Raw genomic sequence first — 20,589 nt, 5'->3', positions numbered from 1 at the left:
CATCATACCTGTTCCCCTCTCCCGGGGTATCAAAGTCCCTCTTGACAAGTGGGCTCAGGCAGTTGGCCTGCTCACTGCCCCACTGGTGCTACTTCATCAGCAGCTGTTAGGGAGACCTGGGCCTGTCCTCTACTCTGGGTCCCGGCTCAGACCTCGTTGGTGTTCCTCTGAGCCCCGCCTACCTCTCTGGCTCTCCTCCTTCTCTGGGTGTGCCAAGCCACACTCCTTCCTCCCAGGAAGTAGCTGAAGATTTCTTCCCTCTAGCCCCTTCTGTTGCCAGCTTCCTGTTCTGTATAGGCCCCACCTGTTCCTGCCCAGCTGAGCCTGTTCTATTTAAATCCCTGCTCTCTGTCTCCTTCATGTGCAGCCTAGGCAGTTAATTGGTCCATGTAGCCATCTTAACCCTTCCAGGCCTTGTGTGGGGTGAATACCACATCACACTTAGCTAGCTTTACACCTGCATGGCAGCAAACCCTGTGAAAACACTCGCCATAATTAGCTGGGGCTACTTTCTGGATTATCTGCCAGAGTGGTGATATTTAAGCAGAAAGGGAGGGGGAGGAATATTTCCGATATGGAGGACACCCCCCCCCACAGTGGCAACATGACAAAATATATAGTGTTGGCTAAATCAATACAAATACAACAAAAGACAAATTAGCTAGACATGTAAAAATGTTACATAGTCACACCACATTCCTATATGACATCCGATCAGAAGCTTGCCGCAAAGCCCTTTAAACAGTGAATTGTCCTCGATGCTTTATTATGTGAAGGTAGGATGAACTACAACCCGATCAGTTCACACTATGCTCTCATTGGATCTGATCAGCTATTCAAGGTCAAGATGGGGTCTTTGTACAGAATGCCTCAAAAGAAAACCCCAGTACAGCAGGGCTGGTGATTAAATGGCATTCTTCCCTTTGAGTGAGTACCAAACCAATGACTCAGTATGTCGTTAAGAGTAGGCCTTTCATTTGTACGAGATATAAGCAGAGGTCTTGACCACTTCCACTTACTAAAGATCCCATAGCAGTTTGGTTAATTACGCTTTTCCAGCAGTTTCCATCAGAAGAGGTATCTGTGTTGTTTAGTGTTGCTGGGAGATATTAAGCAGTTGCTGCATTTCAGCTGACTGGTGGCCACGCTTTTGTGGAAGGCAGAGAGATTTAGGCAGGCGGAATGTATTCAACAGAGCTGGGGGAACACTGTCGAAACTTTGCCACAAATATTCAGTGGAGTTGTTAGCTTTCCACAAACACTCATGCATTTGAATTTTGCTAGCCTGAACATTTGTGGAAAGCAGTCTTTAAGCTTGCTCCCTTGAATATTTATTCACAGCCAATTTCTGGCTTGCCCACTTAAATATTTGTGAAAGTAAATTTTAAGTTTCCTTTCTGTGAGCATTGTTGCAGTCAGCCTGCCAGTGGCAGTTACGTGGATTGTATCTGAGGACAAAAATTGCCGTGTGATTTATCTCACCATGCACAACTAAGCAACATCGCTCTGACTGTGAATTATAAATAGCCAGCCCCAATTGTAACTGAATAATATCAAGCACATTAAAGAAAACAACAATCCAATGATTAGGACCTGAACCATCTCTCATTAAATTAAATGGCCCTTAATATACATTATGCGAACAGGAAAAAACCAATGTGGCTTGCTCTATAGTGGGTTGAAAAAAACTGAAAATGTTCAACAAAAATTTTTCAGTGAAACTAGAATTTTTTTGTCATACTTGAAATTCAGAAATCTATGACCAGCTTAGCTTTAGCAACTGTAAAGTCCAGCCCGTGCCTGATTCTCCCATCACACCAGTTTTATCTAGTACAGTGGTTCTCAAAGCCAGTCCGCTGCTTGTTCAGGGAAAGCACCTGGCGCGCCGGACCGGTTTGTTTACCTGCTGCTTCCGCAGGTTCGGCCAATCGCTGCTCCCACTGGCCACAGTTCGCCGCTCCAAGCCAATGGGGGCTGCGGGAAGGGCGGCCAGCATGTCCCTTGGCCCGCGCCGCAGCAGGTAAACAAACCGGTTTACCTGTTGCAACACTGAAGTAAACCCCTCCTGAAACCTGACCCTCTTTCTCCAGTTCTGCTCATCATACTACCGATTACACCAATAATTATTACACCGTAGTTTCTCTTTACACAAGCCATTTTGCTTCTTGATAATATTTAGGCAATTGCTGTTGAATTTCTATCTCCCCCCAATAAAACTAAAGTCATTGCAGTGTTCCTGTGAATCATATAAAATGTTGCATATGGGAGGAATTTATTTACTGCCAAGTGATCTGACCATTTCAATCATTTAAAGAAGACTGAAAATTAATAGTATCCCACATTCAATGCACAGTGTCATTTTTTTTAATAATAGGTTCACAGTATAGCTATTTAGTTGCTATTATTATACTCTTATCCTCCAATTATACATTAAAATAACCCTCATCAATGCCGAATTCAGCAATTCCAATGTTAGGAAATTACAGTGCTTCGTACCATCACAGAATCAAGGGGGTTTTGCAAGGGAGAAAGTTCTTCATCTAAAAGGAAGGCTACAGCTTAGAACAGGGGTGGCCAACCTGGGGCTCCAGAGCCACGTGCGACTCTTCAGAGGTTACTGTGCGGCTCCTTGTCTAGGCACCGACTCCGGGGCTGGAGCTACAGGTGCCAACTTTCCAATGTGCCGGGGAGTGCTCACTGCTCAACCCCTGGCTCTGCCCCAGGCCCTGCCCCCACTCACCCCTTCCTGCCCCCTTCCCTCAGCCTGCCATGCCCTCACTCCTCTCCCCCCACCACCCCCCGAACTTCCTGCACACCACAAAATAGGTGATCGGGAGGTGCGGGGGGTGCTGATCGGCCGGGCTGCCAGTGGGCAGAAGGTGCTGGGAGCTGGGGGGACAGGGGTGGGGAGCTGATGGGGGGCTGCTGACCTATTACTGTGGCACTTTGGCAATGTACATTCGTAAATTCTGTCTCCTTCTCAGGCTCAGGTTGGCCACCCCTGAACAAAGAATACCTTAGAGCTGATAGAAAAGGAGGACTTGTGGCACCTTAGAGACTAACAAATTTATTTGAGCATAAGCTTTCATGAGCTACAGCTACAGCTCACGAAAGCTTATGCTCAAATAAATGGGTTAGTCTCTAAGGTGCCACAAGTCCTCCTGTTCTTTTTGCGAATACAGACTAACACGGCTGCTACTCTGAAACATGTCATTAGAGCTGATAATAAGTACTCAAGCGGCACAAGAAAGGCTTGGAAGGGATCCAAGCCAATGCTTTTAAAGCCGACATCAAACTCCAAATTCTATGTCTGCTGTTATGTGATCTCATGTACAAAGATGGCAGGTCACTTGGAAGGCGGAAAATTCTGCAGCTCAGCATCTTTGGTGTTAGTAAATTAGAAAATCAAAGTGGAATCAAACTATCAAAAGATGTTGCCACAGGGCAGAGCGATGAACAATATTGCCATACATTAACATGTTTAAAAGGGAGAAATTCATCTGGCTGTTTCCTTACCAGCTAATGAATGTGATTAGTGGGCATTGCTAAACTATGATAAATGCTGTACCATACATCACGTTGCATGTTCAAATCTCTTTCTCTATCAGAATATGGGGAGCTGTATGAATAGGTCATTTTAATTAGATCACTTTTAGTAACTGACAATGCCTTTGGTGTTACTTGCCAGCCAGTGTATATTAGAGGCATCTGATCCAGGTAAGACCATTCAAAATTCAGGCTGAATGGTTTCAACAGAATATAGAGTTTCTAAACTCTATATTAAGGAGGTATTTCTCATTATTACCTTTGATTCTGTGCTCCTTCCTCCATTCCCCAAGATGTGCTAAAGCCTTCAAGTTGGCTTTGGGGCCCCCTGTTAGAAGGAATAATTTCTTTTTAACATGGGGCTAGATTGTGCCTTGGACTCCATGTCCACATGGGGAAGTAAAAGTCCCCTGCACAGACAACCCACATTCTAGGGCTGGGGTTAAAGTGGCGGGGCATGCTTGCCACGGCAGCTGTATGAAGATGGATAAGAAATGGAGCGTGAGAGCCTTTATCCCACCTTCTCAATATGCTGCCCAGCTCAGACAAGTAGGGCATAGGAGGGTGGGGGGAGAGGGTTTCTAAATTACAACTGTCAGGGTTCCCTCCGCACTCTGAACTCTAGGGTACAGATGTGGGGACCCGCATGAAAGACCTCCTAAGCTTATTTCTACCAGCTTAGGTTAAAAACTTCCCCAAGGCACAAATCCTTCCTTGTCCTTGGATGGGTTCTGTTGCCACCACCAAATGAGTTAGACAAAGATTCAGGAAAAGGACCACTTGGCATTCCTGTTTCCCTAAAATATCCCCCAAACCCCTTCACCTGTTTTCCTGGAGAGGCTTGAGAATAATCTACCAACCAAATAGGCAAAACAGGTTCTTAAAAAACAAAACTTTATTATAAAAAAAAAAGTAAAAGAAGCGCCTCTGTAACATCAGGATGGAAGGTAACTTTACAGGGTAATTAGATTTAAAACATAGAGGATTCCCCTCGAGGCAAAACCTTAAAGTTGCAAAAAAACAGGGATAAACCTCCCTCTTAGCACAGGGAAAATTCACAAGCTAAAAACAAAAGATAATCTAACGTGCCTTGCCTTATTCACTTACTCTTTTTGCAATATTGAGACTCATTTTAGAATGATTTTAGGAGAAAGAGTTTTCTGTCCTTATGCTTCTCTGCTTCCCCAGAGAACACACAAACAAAGAGCACAAACAAAGCCGCCCCGCCCCCACCCAATTTAAAGGTATCTTCTTTCCTCATTGGTCCTTTTGGTCAGGTGCCAACCAGGTTATCTGATCGTCTTAACCCCTTACAGATAAGGAGGAATTTTAGGCTACCCTTCGCTGTATGGTTATGACAACAACCAACTAACTGTGATATCTTAAAAAGAAAAGAACCCCCATTTTTCTTCACTGACATTCCAAATTAGCCTCAGGTCCTCAGGTTCTAGCAGCAGCCACAAATGAAATTGGAGTTCAGAGTCCACCAGCATTTGCATTTTAATTCCCTGTTGTCAGGTTTAAAACCAAAATATGCTCCCAGATGAAGCTTGGGGTGGAAATTTACCATCTTCGGGTTGAGTGACTCTTGTGTAAGTTACAAGAGAAACAACGAAAATAGAAGTTTGGTGGTTTCAAATATCTTTGCCCTGCTGTAGCTTGAAAGAGACCTTTCTTTTGTTAATAGTCTCTCAGTGCATACACACCAAAAATAAGAAAGAACAGCCATAAGGGTAGAGAAAAGAAAAAGCACAGACCCAGTGATTAAAGGCACAGTTTGGGTATCACATACAACAACAAACAGGTAACATACAACCAGGTCATGACACCATCAAAATATTAAGACAGTTGAAGCAGCTGACCAGTTTCTTTGGTTCATTCAGATCAGGGTCTCTGTCCAGATCATCAAGGGAAACCAATGGAAGTTAGGGGACTAAATATCTTTGAGGTATTTCAAAGGTATGTTCTGTATGGTCACTAAATGGCTGCCTAGAATACAGGGTTAACTTCAAGCAGGCTCTTTGAAGTCTCAAATCAATTACATTAAAAATATGGGCTTTTTTGAAAGCAGATGACATTCTTATTTTTATAATCCCCTATGTTCAGCAGCTTATAACTGTCTGAAATCTTATCCTTTGGGGATGCCCACAGAGGAATTTCTTCTAAAATACATTCAGCTGGTCTTGAGTTATTCAGAAGTGAAACAAATATACTTTTCCACCCAGTATTTTAAGACGTTCATGATATTTTCAATATGATTGGGTGAGGGGGAGGGAGAAGCCAGCTCTACTTTACAGACTTGATTCTGTTAGGATGAGACTTTAATGGCACCAGCTTGTCCTCTGTAGGGTTCCTTTGTTGAGTTTTTTTGCACCTGTTTCTGTTGCACCTTGGGCTGGCCACTGTTGGAGACAGGAGACTGAATTAGATGGACTCTGGTCCAATTTCATTCCTGCGTTCCACTGGAAGTCAACAGCAACATTCCCACTGACTTAAAAGGGAGCAGGATGGACTGTGATCCCCACTGAGGAGAAGGTCCTTTGCTACAATTCTGACAGAGAGGATTACAAATCAAGACACTGCAAGCAATTGCAGTATCACTTAGGAGCATGTGGCACCTGCTATCGCACTGCTGTAAAATGCTCTCTCAGCCGGCTGGTATTTGTGTAGAATTGTTTATATTTAAGCAGAGTACATGCTGTGCATTTAAATCACTTTCACGCTAAATTTGGAATGAGAATCATTAAATATTTATTGCACGCTTAACACACTGCTTAAGTGTCCTACTTACTGATATTACATATTAATTTACATAGATTTTGCAGTATTAGTAATGCATTTATTTAAAAGGTGGCTCTGAAGCATTTATTATGAGTGTGAATAAAAAACTTTTAAGATTCAGCTTCGCAGAGGAACATGCTAGAGCTAATCCCTCTAAAACCTGAAAAGGAAAAAGTGACCTGTGTAAAGTACAATTCAGTGGCTGATAATTACAGACGCAAGCACAAGCTGGAAGCTTCCAGTGATCTAGTGAAGGCCAAGAAACTGAGGCCTTACAAATACAGTCATTTCAAAGCCTATAAGAAATCACTAGTTACTTTCTGAGCAGTAGGAGTACAGTATATTCATAGAAGCAATTGCTCAGCAACAGCATAATTACTACTGAATCAATTACTTCCCACTGCAGTTTAGTTCATGGAAACTTGATGGCTGATAGAGGAACTACCACAAGTGTTTTGATGGCAGTGACCTAGAAGGATCCTAATCAGGGTTTTGCAATAACTGAATTCAAGAAATAATCAATCTCAGGGTTTACACAAGACCCAGCACACAGATCTTTTGTGGTTATCTCCAGCCAGACTGCTGGCAGAGCAGGTGCATTTAATAAAGTTCCTGGTTCCTCTCCTCGACAATAAGACTCAGTCCTTTTTTAATTATTGGTTCACAGTAACCTGGGAGCTAACACCAATCAAACAGCAAAATAACCATTCAATCCTGTTGATGCCATTAGAGAAAACACTGAAGAGGTTTTACTGATGATCCTGACCTGGATGTGGCACTGAGAGTCTAGCAGTAAAGCTGAAATCAACTCTGCAGTGCTAGATTCTGCAGCGTGACTGCAAATATTCAGACTGTTTTCTTAAAGGGTTTGAGAATTTTTTTTATATTTGGGTTTATTGAATCTCCTGAGGATTGTTTATCATGTCCAACAGAAGGGCCAGATTTGGGGATAAGTATTTTGATTTGGGGGTTCTGCAGAATGGACTATCTTACTTCTGCACTGCCTGCAGTCATCATCCAGCAATACCGCTGGTGCCCTGGGTCCCGTTGAGATGATGACCAATAGCCTGAAAGAAATGGCATCAGAAAAAGAGTAGGAGAAAAACTGGTAACAAATTCCAGAAAACATAACCAATAGTTTGGGTATTATCTTTAATATATACAATTTCTGGCAGCAGAAACAAAGATTTACACGCAATTGCAGAAGATAATCTAATGCTCTGGTTGACTCTTTTCATTCCCCTCTGGCATTACCAAGATCCCCATAGCAGTTGTGCTGTTTTTGAGTGTCATTACCAATTGCCCAATTAAAAACACAATCAACAACACCAGCAAACACAGCAGCTACAACAAATATAAATACAATTCCATGATGTAACAAGAAAGCTTAACTTGTTGGTGAATGGAGAGTTCAGAATCTTCTTTATAAAATTGGGTTCCAGCTGCCATCAAGGCTCTGGTTGTCCTTGTAGGTGAAAATCGGGAGTAGAGAACAGCATAAAGCACTGACAAGTAGGATGAGGCTGATTGGGAAAAACCCAGAAATCTGGTGAATGGATTTGAGTAACGGAACTTTCCAGCATCTACAAACATGTTACTCACAAATAAGAGGTGACCTCATTTCAAGCTTCATTGTGTTGCTGGCAACATTTTCAGTGAAAGGTATTTACAATTATCTTAGCATTTTACTAATCTCTAGTGTATAACCAGAGCATTGGAGAAAGCAGATAAACTTTCCTATTCATTATCCAAAAGGAAATAATGTTGCCAAAAGCTCACTCTTGCCTGCTGTAGAGTGTCTGTGACAGAAGATCCTGCTGCAATAATTTATAACACTGTGGAACTAGCTTTGGTGCATGGGCACATTCTTGCTTATTGAAGCCACTCAGCCTTGACAAGACCACAGATCAATTGTCTCATAGAAATTACAAACTGCCATTAGCTTTGAAAGTTCAACAAAGAGATGGAGTTAGCCAGTCACATGGCAATGCAGATGTGGAATGGAGGTTTGGTGACTTTTCTTATTTTTGATACGATAAAAGATGGCACTTAGCATCCTCCTGGTTGGCCTTTGATAGGAGTCTTCGCTAAAGAACAGAAACCCTATTCTCTGACAAATGCCAACATGGAGTCTGAGGCAGGAGACAAACCAAGATCGCAGCAAGTGAGAGATCAGGAGCGAAGCCAGGTCAGGATGCCAGCAAGTCAAGCCAGGGAGTGGGAGCAGGAGGCATAAGGTACACAGTCCAGAGCAGGGTGGATCCCAGTGTTGAGACAGCTTCTTGCTCCTGTCTTAAATAGGGCCAGCGGGCCAACTGGCTGCTCTGGAACTTCACCAATAGGACACTGGGGTGAAATCTCAAACAGGGGCTGGGCTTTGTAGATCCTGGGTCAGCAGTTGTCAGCAGTGGAGGGTTGAAGCATGGCTGCTGCTGTAGACCTGGGTTCAAGGCCTGTGGGTCATGACAATTATATTGCATCACTTTACATAGTTCCCAAAGAGTGCCAGGCACATCACAGCCATGCAGTGGTTACCGATCCCCTTTCCACTTCTGCGAAAGGTACCAATGGGGTTGGTGGAGCACATCACCCTGAGCAGTCTGGCAGCTCATCCTTGCCTCTGGGATTGTGATTGCTTGAAGTACCACGAAGCTGGCCACTTCCCTGAGGCACCTATTCGGAAGTCAAAGATGTGGGCTTTTGAGGCAGATGTTAGATTGATCATTCAGAAATGGGTAGTGCTGGACCTTCTCTGCTGCTGCATCTGTAAGGCCTTTGACCTTGCACTCATTGTGAATTGTGATATTGACTACCAGGGTTTTCGATCCTTGCCAATACTATAGATGAGACTTTCTCAGCTCTTTATCAGTTCAGAGCAGGGGCTCCTGATAGATTTCCCACTCTTGCTGTCTGGCCCGCCTGGTTGGGATTTCACCGGGCTTGTTGTGCTGCTAGCAGGCCTCCTGAACCACGAGGCATTGTCCCAAGGTGTGGGAGCGGGTCTCATACTTAACAGAACAGCGTCTGTATCAAATATCACAGCTCCGACTTTGTCTCACTGAGCTTGAGAGCTGTGATGAACTGGTGATCTTTGAAGCTCTTGTGACATCTTTACCTATCATTGCCGGATATCATTGCGAAAGTGCTGGACCCCATGCTTTGGCAAGGAAGCTTTTTCCACTGAAGGAATTGTGCATCTCTCCATTTGCAAGGGACTAGGTATTTCGCCCTAGCAGCTGTCCTTTCTCACTTGTGCGAGCTCTCTGACATGTCTAGCTTATCAGAGATCATTATTGGGGAAGTTATGATGGATGCCTTGCTCTCCTTCCCATCAGCCACAGTTTCTTGAATGCCTCCTCAATGCCATTTGCCATCATTCTGTATTAGGCTTGTCATCCCTGGAGTGGATGATTCTGTGCAACTGCCTCATGTGAAGAGATAGTGAGGGTGGTGAACCTCACCACCTCAAGGCCTCCATACCTCAATCTACGGCTGTTGCTGGTGTTGGCTGTCTGATGAAGTGACTCCTTAATTGCCCTCCTGATAGTATCATCAAGGGAAGAAGGCAAAGTTCTCTTGAAATGAGTATGGTCAGCCAGGTAGATAACCCATGGTACAGTGACCACATTCAGTAATTCCAATTTCTGCCATGTTTTGAGAGGGCTAATCCTCTTAGTTAGGGTTGATCCCCTCTAACCTGGTATCAAGTTTATTGTGCAGTGCCAGATTGGAGAGCCTGATCCATGGATCTACCTTCACCATGGAGTCTTGCGCCTTGGAATTATTGTGTTGAGCCCATTGGTACCTACTTTCCAAATCTCAGAGTTGTTCATGACAGGAGAATTATGAGCGGGGCTGAAGAAGACCGCATGATGCTTCCTGGCTTGTGCCTTTGGGCCAGGCAGCCTGCAGAAGTACTCCACAATGCTGATATTTTTGTTCACACCTTCTCCAAGTTACTGAACAGAACCAGATCATCAGTGGAGGCCAGAGCTGGTATTCATTGTTGGATTGAGATTGATTTACTCAGCAGATGGGTCTACCAAATCTTTATTAAGGCAAAACACTCAGTGATCAGTTACTTACAAGTGGGAAGCTCATCAGGACAATCTCTTCACTGTCACCTCCATCACCAGACAATACAGCTTCAACCTCCCTTTGTTACACAAACTTATTTATAACTTTTTTGTTATCTTTTCTTGTACCTATGTATTAATCTCTCATTTCCATCTCCTGCCCTGCCAGTACAGGTTTAGTGTTAATTCCAACCAGCCTTTTCTAGCTTTTTAGTTACTTTACCTTTCCTTTTTTCTCACAAACATGATTGCTCTGCAATTTCTTACACATACGCAGTTCTATTTCTGCTTACCCTGTCAAATGTTATCAGAACAGACTCTTAAAATTCACAGCAGGCTTCTCTCAGGCCTAAATATGCCGTATAAGAATCCACTTCCTCCTTCCCCTCACAGAGATATCAGAGGATCCAAGTGCTAGGTTAAATCTGAGGGGAGTCATTGGGTCACCCTGCTTGACACCAGCTTTGATATTGATAGCAGATGGTTGATTCCACAGGCAGGATGCTGCCAGGATTCCCTAGTCACTAACACTAGTATCCCAAGACTCAGATAAAATAGCTGGCAGAATATGAGAGAATACACGAGAACAGCGCTGTTTTAACATATTCTGTTGTTTGGCAGATACAGCAATCTGTATAACGCGGTTCCCAAGAAACTGGGATTGTCCTCCATTCTATTTTAGGAGCTAGTGAGATAAATAATTCTAGTGTACACCAAGATTTCAATTTCCTTGCTATAAATTAGTATTATTACCAAGAGGCAATATTTCACACTGCCATTCTGCAGCCAACTGGCCTTTATGCATAAAACAAAGCATGCGTTGCTTGAACCTGCTTACTCCATGCACTGATTGTTAATTTTCTCAGCTGCTTTTCTTTTTGTCCACACAGCTGCTAGATGGCATGGTGTAAATTGCCCTGCATCACATAATCAGATGGAGGTAGCCAGCCACATGGCAATGCAGATGTGGAAGGGAGGTTTGGTAGCTTTTCTTATTTTTTATACGATAAACAGTTAAAAGACGGTAAGCAATTAAAAGACAGCAAATCTCGTCGCGCATGCAGTATTTAGTTCCCGTTACTCGTTCAGTCTACGCAAGGTTCAACGCTTTCCTCTTTGTCTTTCGGATGCTGTCAAACCTTGGTGTCTGTTGCTTGTTTTATTACCTTGAAAGTCTTCTTTAAGTAATATTTTCATAGTTTTCTTTCATTCTTTCTTGTTTCTCATTTTTATGATTGTTTGAAAAATCTCAGTTATGCCCAAGAGTTTTATTTTAAAAATACAGATGAGTAAACATTTCTCATTTAGATGAGATTGCATGCTGTTAATTTTCTTCTGAAATTCCTGGGTTGGGTATGGGGTGGCTGGGAGGGTAAATGGAAAAGATGATTACATATAAATGTTTGGCTTCTGATAGGTTGGTGTAGGAGAGGAACTAATCACCTATCTTCAAGCCTTGGGGATCCTTAACTAGCTTCTTCATGCAGGTTCTTGCTTATAGGGGGCCTGGGAATCACCATGAATATTCATACAAACACCCAGCTTCTTCTGTCCATATCCAACTTCCTCACCCTCATAATATTAGGGTGCCTTTCCTTGATAGGCTTGCATATTAATCCCTGTTGACTCATTACCATATTGCTAAAGCAAATTTGTGGTTAGACATCTGCCAAAGATCCTATCCTAAAGTATCCAAGTTTAGTATCAGTTCAATATTCCTGCAGTTGCCTCGTCTCATTTTGTGCCAACTTTTCCCTTAAGCAAGCTATTCCCAGTTCCCCAAAAATCTAGCATGACCATTTGGGTCACTTTATCTGTGCTAAAGGTCATAGGTCTATGCTTCACTTATGCTAACTTGCTTAAGTCTTATAGGATGCAGGGCTGTAGGTTCCTTGCGTTCCTGCTAAGTAAAATAGGGCTCTAACTATTTCACATTGCCCCTTTGGCCGTTTGTACCTCCTTGTTATCACTGGCTAGTTGGACAATCCCTGAACAATCCTAATGAAAAAGTGAGTCTTTTATCTTGTGGTCCATTTAGTTCAACATTAATAACACAAAATGTGTTGCTATAATAAATCTCACTACAGGTCCCTTGTCTATCAAGGCAGTATATTTTCAGTGCACTCCCAACAGATTTCTTAAGCACCAGGCTATTTCTGCACCAGTCTTTAGCAGGAAAAACTGCAGAAATAAGGCATAAAGTAATTGAATTCAGATGTGCATTAAACAAAGAGTCTGGGATTAGTGAAGAATCCATTCAATACTAACCTTGTTTATAAATCTGTCATCCTCCAAAATTCACAGCCACATTAGGTACCATGTGACCTCAGACAGCTCTTCGATAGGGCTAAATATGACAGGAGAAATACTTTATCATATGCTTTCGTTACTTTAGAGTCTGTTTTACTTTCTCACCACCATTCATACATGCACACAAATTTTACAGAGGAATGAATTGTGTCCTGCAAAATGGAAATAACTGAAATTTTTCACAAAATAGTTTTCTGTTTTTTGACCAACTGCACCAAGTTATTTGGCATCAGTTGTGGCCTCATTTATGCAGCTGCCACTCTTACAGCATGGAAGAGGAGAAATTGACATTGTTATCTCCTTTGGGATAGATCATGCAATCCTGTGTGTATATTTAATCAATTGCTCATTGTTTGTAGAGCAAATATAACCAGGCGCTTGGAATCATGTATTCTAACACAGGGTACATTTTATGTTACTTTAACAACTAAGAAACCTGGAAATGTAGACTCTTTATAACTAGTAATTGTTCTAGAAAGCTATTTAGAAGGGGTGATTGGTTTGTGATGCTAGGAACAAATATATAGGGTCAAATTTCTGAAACCTTTCTGCTTAGGACTGAATATACTCAAAAGGGCAGTAGCTCCAACTAGATTCAAGACCCCCTGTTACTCAATTTACATTAAATCCGACAAACTGGGATACCACAATGCTATCGATCAACAGGTATTGTTTTAGCAACCTCAGTGACTGAAGAGAAATATACGCCAATATAATATCAAAAGGTACTTAGTTAATGCTTTCATTTGTGTGCATCTGACCGGTCCTACTGGGTAAGTATACAATTGCCCATCATGAAAAATAACCATTGAAAGTTACACATCCATAATTATTATCATAGCACCACTCCCATGGCTCCCTTTTCTGAGCAGTGCAAGAAGAGGCATGCCTCTATATCGGGACATACTGGCTCCTGTTAATGACATATTTTAGATTGATTTCTTTGTGCAAAAATCACATGTGCGGGCCTTTTACATTTTCGACGGGGATCTATTCCATGAAAATTCTCCCCTGCAAAGTTCCAGGCGAATATAGGTCCGGGGCTAAATTCTTAGGTGTTAACTTTCATCTTTCTACTGCTCTGGTCATGGTAGCAGCTGGATTACATGAGCAGATATTTAGGTAGCGAGGCAGGCAGGCATTAGCAAAGCTCAGTTATGTCTAGCCAGCAGGAGGGATCATCCTGGTGCACCGGGTACAATGAAAGGCACTCTATGATAAGGGAGTAAAGTCTTCCATTGCAAGTATTCATTTCTGTTGAATAGTGGGTGTAAACATTTGACTAGCTACTCCAAAGACATTGCCTTTCTGTCTTGTTCTGAACAGAGTGGGGGACAAGGCTAGAACTTTATGAAATGCAGTAAAGAAGCCCTGTTTTTCCATGGGAGTGGCTTAAATCCTACTTTTTCACTGCTGAAATTGGTGCACAGGCTACATACGAGGTCCTTGAAAGTCATGGGCTGATCTGGCCATCTGTATGTGGGAGTGGGACATTCCATTAGGGCACTGGAAATGGGCACAACTATCCTGTAGCACCCCCTTCAGGCCAGAGTGTGGCTGTGTTATCGCCTGTCTCAGTTTCCCTTTCAGTGAGATAACGGTTGGCACATGTCAACAGTCCACAAAAAGAAGCCAAACACACTAAGTAACATCAGTGGCTCTTTAATGGAGCCTTCTTAAAGGGGCATTTAAACAATAGTTTAAAGGCTCTTATCTCAGAGCCCCCATCCCGGCTACTCGGAACTTCAGAGTCCCCAAACACCAGTCGTTGGGTCTGATCCAACCAATCTTTGGAGAGCTGGCCTCCCTTGGCAGTTGTGCAGCTTCTTTAGCAGTTAGTTTCCACTTTCTGTAGCGGCAGGACCTTCTGCTGGAAGACCCAGACCTCTCTGCTGCCTGGAGCCTCCCCCGCTGCATGTTCAGGGTCAGCTAGTGGTAGTCACACACACTCTCACCTTGCAACGTCCTGCTGCTCTTCAGGAGTCTCATAACATAGAAAAAAGAAAGCTCTCTGCTTTCTAATGGGATAAGCAGCTCTTTTATAATATTACTATGCATTGAAAAGCTACTTCAAGTGGCTTTTGTTCAGTTTATTTTTTCTCTCCTTCCAAGTCCTGGACAGTGGGCGTCATGGCAATGAGGTTTTGTAGGTGGAAGATGTGAAAAATAACACCAATCTGAAAAACTAAAATTCTCTAGAAACATTTCTAAAATAGTTTTCTATAAAGTACTAACTCCATGATGGTGGGAGGGGGGGTGTAGAGAAAGGATTTGATTGACATTCATTTGGAATTATCAGTAGTTGTAATCATGTTTATTACGGTATTGCCTAACAACCAGCGAAGATTGGCACCCCATTGTGCTAGGCGCTGTACAAAGACAGAGTAAAAAAAAACGAGGCTCCTTGTGGCACCTTAGAGACTAACAAATTTAACTGGACATAAGCTTTCATGGGCTAGAACCCACTTCATCAGATGTATGAAGTAAAAGATACAGGAGCAGGTATAAATACATGAAGACATAAAGAAATAAAGACAGAGCAGTAGACTGCCCATACCCTGTAAAGCTTACAGTCTGAATAGACCAGACAGATACAGTTTTGGGGAAGGGGTAGAACACACAAGCAGAGTGAACAATGTGATGGTGGCAAACATCACATTAGTTGCGTGAGTTTTTGCGGGGTGAGTTTAGTTAGGAGCAGAATAAGCTAAATGGAAAGAAAAATGAAGTGAGAGAAGACACTGAAAGAGGTGGGTGGGAGAGATTAAAGGGTAAGTGGTTACTCACCTAGCTAATAATACGTCATCCCAAATTCATCCTGATCAACCCCTTATCGCACCCCACCCCATCACATGTTCCCTCCCTCTCTAGCTAGATACACACATATCTAGATCTGTATCTGAAGGGTATGGGGCACTCTTGAAGGCATGCCCTAAACATTCAATGTATGGCTTTAAATTTGGGGAGGGAGGACCAGCCTTCATGAAGCGTTCACCCAAAATTTGCATCTTTGCTATATAGGTGGACACATTCTGAGCGCTGTGGTTCACCCTCACGTGTATTTTGCAACTAGTTTGTGACCGTCTCATCTGACCTGGTTACAGCAAACATGGCTGAGTTGTTTGCATATGGACAGTTTTCAAAATACAAACCGTGCATCAGCCATATGCAGGCCCCCTGGTACACTATGCAAGGGGAAGGCAGAGTTTGAGGGGGTTGCATTGAAGGAAGCATATCCAATGCTTAATTTGTGCCACGGCTTGCCAGGGCTACCTCTAGGCTCGGCAGCTCATAGACCTGGTACCTGTGGGCTTGCTGCATCAGTTATGCATGTAAAAAAATTGAATACGCTCTGGCACCTCTTTCATTACAAATTAAGCACAGGGCACATCACCTGCATGAAGCTGAGCTTTGCTCCTTCTTTCTGTGGTACTTGTAAGACCCCCCATTACTATAGGATCTGATCAGCAGATTCCTCTCCTCTGAGGCAGGGCATGGCTATCATCCCCCTTTACAGATGGGGAACTGTGGCATAGAGACGCTAAGTGACTTGCTCCAGCTCAAACCAGAAGTCTGTGATAGAGGGCACTAAGCTAGTGCTCTGACACTGGGCTATCTGTCCTCTCTACGGCAAGTGTCTGTGGTCAGTATGCAGAGAGTAGAGGTAGACAGAGCAGCGGCAGGCAAGGACAAAGAGCAGTGAGGGACCAGCTGTTGGGATAGTGCACAGCCCCGTTCTCTCCCTCGCTCCTTTCAGAGAGCACGTTGCAGCCGCAGTGGCTATGACAGCCTTGGAGTTGGATTAACTGTCTTGAAGCTAGTTGGGCTGGCAGCAGGACTTGAGGAACTGGCCAACAAGGGCAAATTTCGGAGGCGTTCCCTGATGAAAGCATTATATGGTTAGGAGGAGCCATATGGTTGTTAACAGCTTTACTTGCAGCAATGTCAAGTCGCTGGTGTTTAAGTACAGCTTACAATATTTATTTAAATTACAGAATGTGCAATAGTGGGACCCACTAGATTCACTGTCAGTGAGTTGCCAGTTAATGATCTAAAGAGGAAAAATGTAACAACGGATTCACTCGGGGCCTGGTTGTGCCACCCTCATTCACAGGAAGGCTAAACTATGATGTGGACTACATGCCTGCACAGGAGAGTAAGAACTTCTGTGTGCCCCTGAATGGGCTACCTGGGTTTTGACTCGAAGCATGGACCTACTTCCTCCCTCCCCAGAGCAGGTGGGTGCAGAGAGATGGAGAGTAGGAAGAGCTTTGGCTCCAACCCCACTTACAGGCTGGTGCAGCTGAGTTGATGCAGGATATTCTGTCATTTGTTGTTGGCACGAGACAGCAGCAAATGACTTCACTCCCAACCCCCCACCCCCCCATGCTAGAACAAAGATGAAGCAGGGCAGGAACTGTGCCTCTGAAGGGCTTGCTGTGAGTCACCTCCCGAGGCTGCTCCTGGGTTGGAGCAACTTACGCACAATCCCTTAATCAGGGTCGTGCTTCAAGTCCACATCTAGCTCGCCGAGCAACCCCTTGCTAGACATGCAGCTCCACTGATGGCACAAGGCCCTTGATTTGCATCACTACCTACCTCCACCCCGTCTCTTCATCCTTATCCCAGCACATTTACGAAGATAGAGCTGCATCTTGAAATGACATATAATGAGAATAAACTGTGGCTTAATTGTGAAAATCAATACACTGAGACTATCTAATGGGGAATCTCAGTCAGCCAGTGCCTGCTGTTTTCACACTGACTAACTGTTCCTATCCTGATCATAACTGATGCTGCATCAAACCATGGTCTACAGCAGTCTTTTATCTGGAAGCATTTCCACCCATTGCAGTTCATATGGCATGCTGATGCAGGTGAAGTGGGAGAGAGACTGCTGATAATTGTACCTCTGGGTCATGAAGACCTGCTCTGATCAGAGTTAGACACAAAAGTATCCTTAACTAAGCTTTCTTATGTGACATTTCAAAGATGGTTGAAATTGCAATGATCCTAGTTCAGGTGTGATGACAGAAAGTGCTGTGTTAGTTGTAAACTTGCATATATAACCCAGTTCTATAGTGCACCTCATTTACCACCACATCACAGGGTGTAATAGCATGTGCAAGAGTATGCTGATATCGGAAGTGAAGTCTCAGAACGTTGCATTTAATGCAATTTAAGGAAATCAGATTAGTTGATCGTAATGGTCCTTTCCAGCCTTAAAATCTAGGAGTCCAATGCGGCCAAGGAAAAATAACTGGGATCACGGTGGCTTACTTCAGTTGGTTGAAACTTTGTCTGCAATTAATCTACTCCAAGGTCTCATTATTTCCGGGGCTTTAACCACCAGCTCTGTGCTCATGTTCTATGGCTGGCTTTGAGTGGAGAGAAGAGAATGGTGTGGGGATTTCTTGCGTGAACTGCTCACCTGCAAATGTCATCATTTGAAGTTGTTCTCTATTGCTCTGAATGAAACATTAGATCCTGATCCCGTAATCGAATCCACTAGCAAGGAGCCCTGAGCCTGTCTAGAGCCCTGCAGCAGCAAGCATTCACTCCAGCACATCCAGTTGCAGGACTGAGGCCTCTATATGAACTCATTGAGGCTCTTGCTTTGACACAGCAATGTGTATAAGACAGGGTTGTGAGTGAACGCTTCCTCTTCTGTTAATTGTTATTGTTATAGGCATGAGAGAGATGCGGTTGTGGAGAAGACATCCAAACAATGGCACACCTAGTGAACCATGGCACTCTAAGATCCTTCTCCAGGGGGACAGCCTGGGTAGATTCTATGTCACTGCAAGCTACAGAGTGGATGACAAATTTGGATGTCAACCTTTATTGTTGGTATTCAAGTTGCTATATGAATGAAGAAGGGCTAATCCAGAGTAAAGTATGGGGCTCTCTGCTGCCTTCAGGTATAGTTCATACCTGTTACCTCCTGGTCCAGCAATAGGCAGGGTGGTTTCTGAGCTGGGTTGGGGAGATGGAAGGGTTTTGAGCGGGATCAGCTGAGGTGCTGAGCCATATGGAAGACTGGTTGGAGGGAGAAAAAGAGGTTTCAGAGTTGGGGCAGTGGTTCTGAGAATTGGGTAGGAAGTAGGATATTCTGGGCCTGCTGAGGTCATATGAAAGGAAGGAGTGCTGAGCATTGGAGGAAGGATAGGATGTAGAATTGCCACCTTAGAAAACTCCAAATCATTAGGGACATTTGTTGTTGTGTAAACATGCTATTTAAATTAGCTCATTTGCATCTTTGTGATTGATAAGCATATAACCCTAAACTTCTGATTTTACAACTGTTATTCTTGGATTTAGTGCTGGTGAAAGGCTACGGTGAAGGAAGCCTGCTGTTTATCGACACGGAAACAGCATGCAAGCTGCCCCCATGCACTGCCCTGCCCCAGCATGTCTCAACACTTGCATGGGGAGAGGGGGAGAGGGTGACAGGACAGCTCAGTCTCCCCGGCTCAGGAAGTTCTTGGCCTTGCAGCTGAGTTTGCCAGAGAGTGTAAAGTATAGTGGTGAGTTTGTGATGTGGGTGTTGCAACTGAACCCCAGCTGCCCCCCACCATCTGCTCCACCCCCGCCCCCCCAGGAATGAAAGAGGCTCCCCCTGTTGGTACAATTTGATGTTGCACTCTGTTCCTCTAACCAGCCAGCCAAACGCTAACATTCAGCCTGACAACTGAACTTCTCTGGTCAGAATGAGCGGGACGGCACGGGGCATTTCCTTGAACTGGGGCCTGTCTCGATGAAGTGGGGACAGGTAACAACCCAAGTGGGAGGAGGTTTTGGGGTTGGTGGGATTGGGCTGGCGGGAGATGAGTTGGTTTAGGCTGGGTTGGGTTGGTTGAATTGAGTGCATGCGAGAAATGAGGTGTGTGTGTTTCCTCCACTCTGTCTTGGACTGTGCTGTGTCTGTTTTGCACCGTGAATGGAGGAGGGCGGTGGAAGAGGAAACAGAGGGATCCCTCTATTTCCACTTTCCAAGTCCCCCCATAAAACACCCTTCCCTAGGAAACCCCCACTCACCCACCAGTATTTTTTCACTTGGGACACCTGGGCAAGCTGCACGAGAAGATGATGGTGTGGGGTTGGGTGGCTCTGGAAGGCAGTGAGGGCTCGGCTACCTGCAGCCTGCCACTAGCCATCATGCTGCTGAGCGACCCCCCACCCCAGCCACCTAAACTGGTTTTAGGGCCAGTTTAGGAGGCAGGGCAAAGTAACTACACTGCACCAGCGATGCCAAAGCCTGTTTGGGCTGTACATTTCTATTCATCTGCTCTCCAGATTTCCTGCCCCATATCCCCACCGCTGCTCTGCTCCTCTCTTCTCCCTGTCTCTCAACGCTGCTCCTCCACCTCCTGCATCTGCTGCTCCTTCCTACCCTCTGGATTTGCCCCTAGTGGCCCCTGCAGAACCTACCTCTCCATCCTCCAGGCCCCCATCTGTCCCTCCATCCTCCCTATTTGCCCCTGCAACCCCCCATCTGCCCCTCCAGCCCCCTATCCGCCCCCCTCCTCTGCCAACCTCTTTCTTTCCCTCCATCTCCCTGAAACCCCACATCTACCCCTCTAGCCCCCATCCGCCCCTCCCTCCCTTGCCAACCCCTTTCTTCCTTTCCATCTCCCTGCAACCCCCATCTGCCCCTCCAGCCCCCTATCTGCCCCATCTCCCTGCAACCTCCATCTGCCCCTCCAGCCCCCTTCCTCTGCCAACCCCTGTCTGCCCCTCCATCTCCCTCCAACCCCCCCATCTGCCCCCCAGCCCCCTATCTGTCCCTCCCTGCCTCCTCTGCCAACCCCTTTCTTCCTTTCCATCTCCCTGCAATCCCCATCTGCCCCTCCCTCCTCTGCCAACCCCATCTGCC

The sequence above is a fragment of the Natator depressus genome, chromosome 7 (genome assembly GCF_965152275.1).
Source record: "Natator depressus isolate rNatDep1 chromosome 7, rNatDep2.hap1, whole genome shotgun sequence".
In the NCBI taxonomy this organism is placed as follows: domain Eukaryota; kingdom Metazoa; phylum Chordata; order Testudines; family Cheloniidae; genus Natator; species Natator depressus.
The sequence above is the reverse complement of the archived record's forward strand: the minus strand, read 5'-3'. Positions refer to the sequence as shown.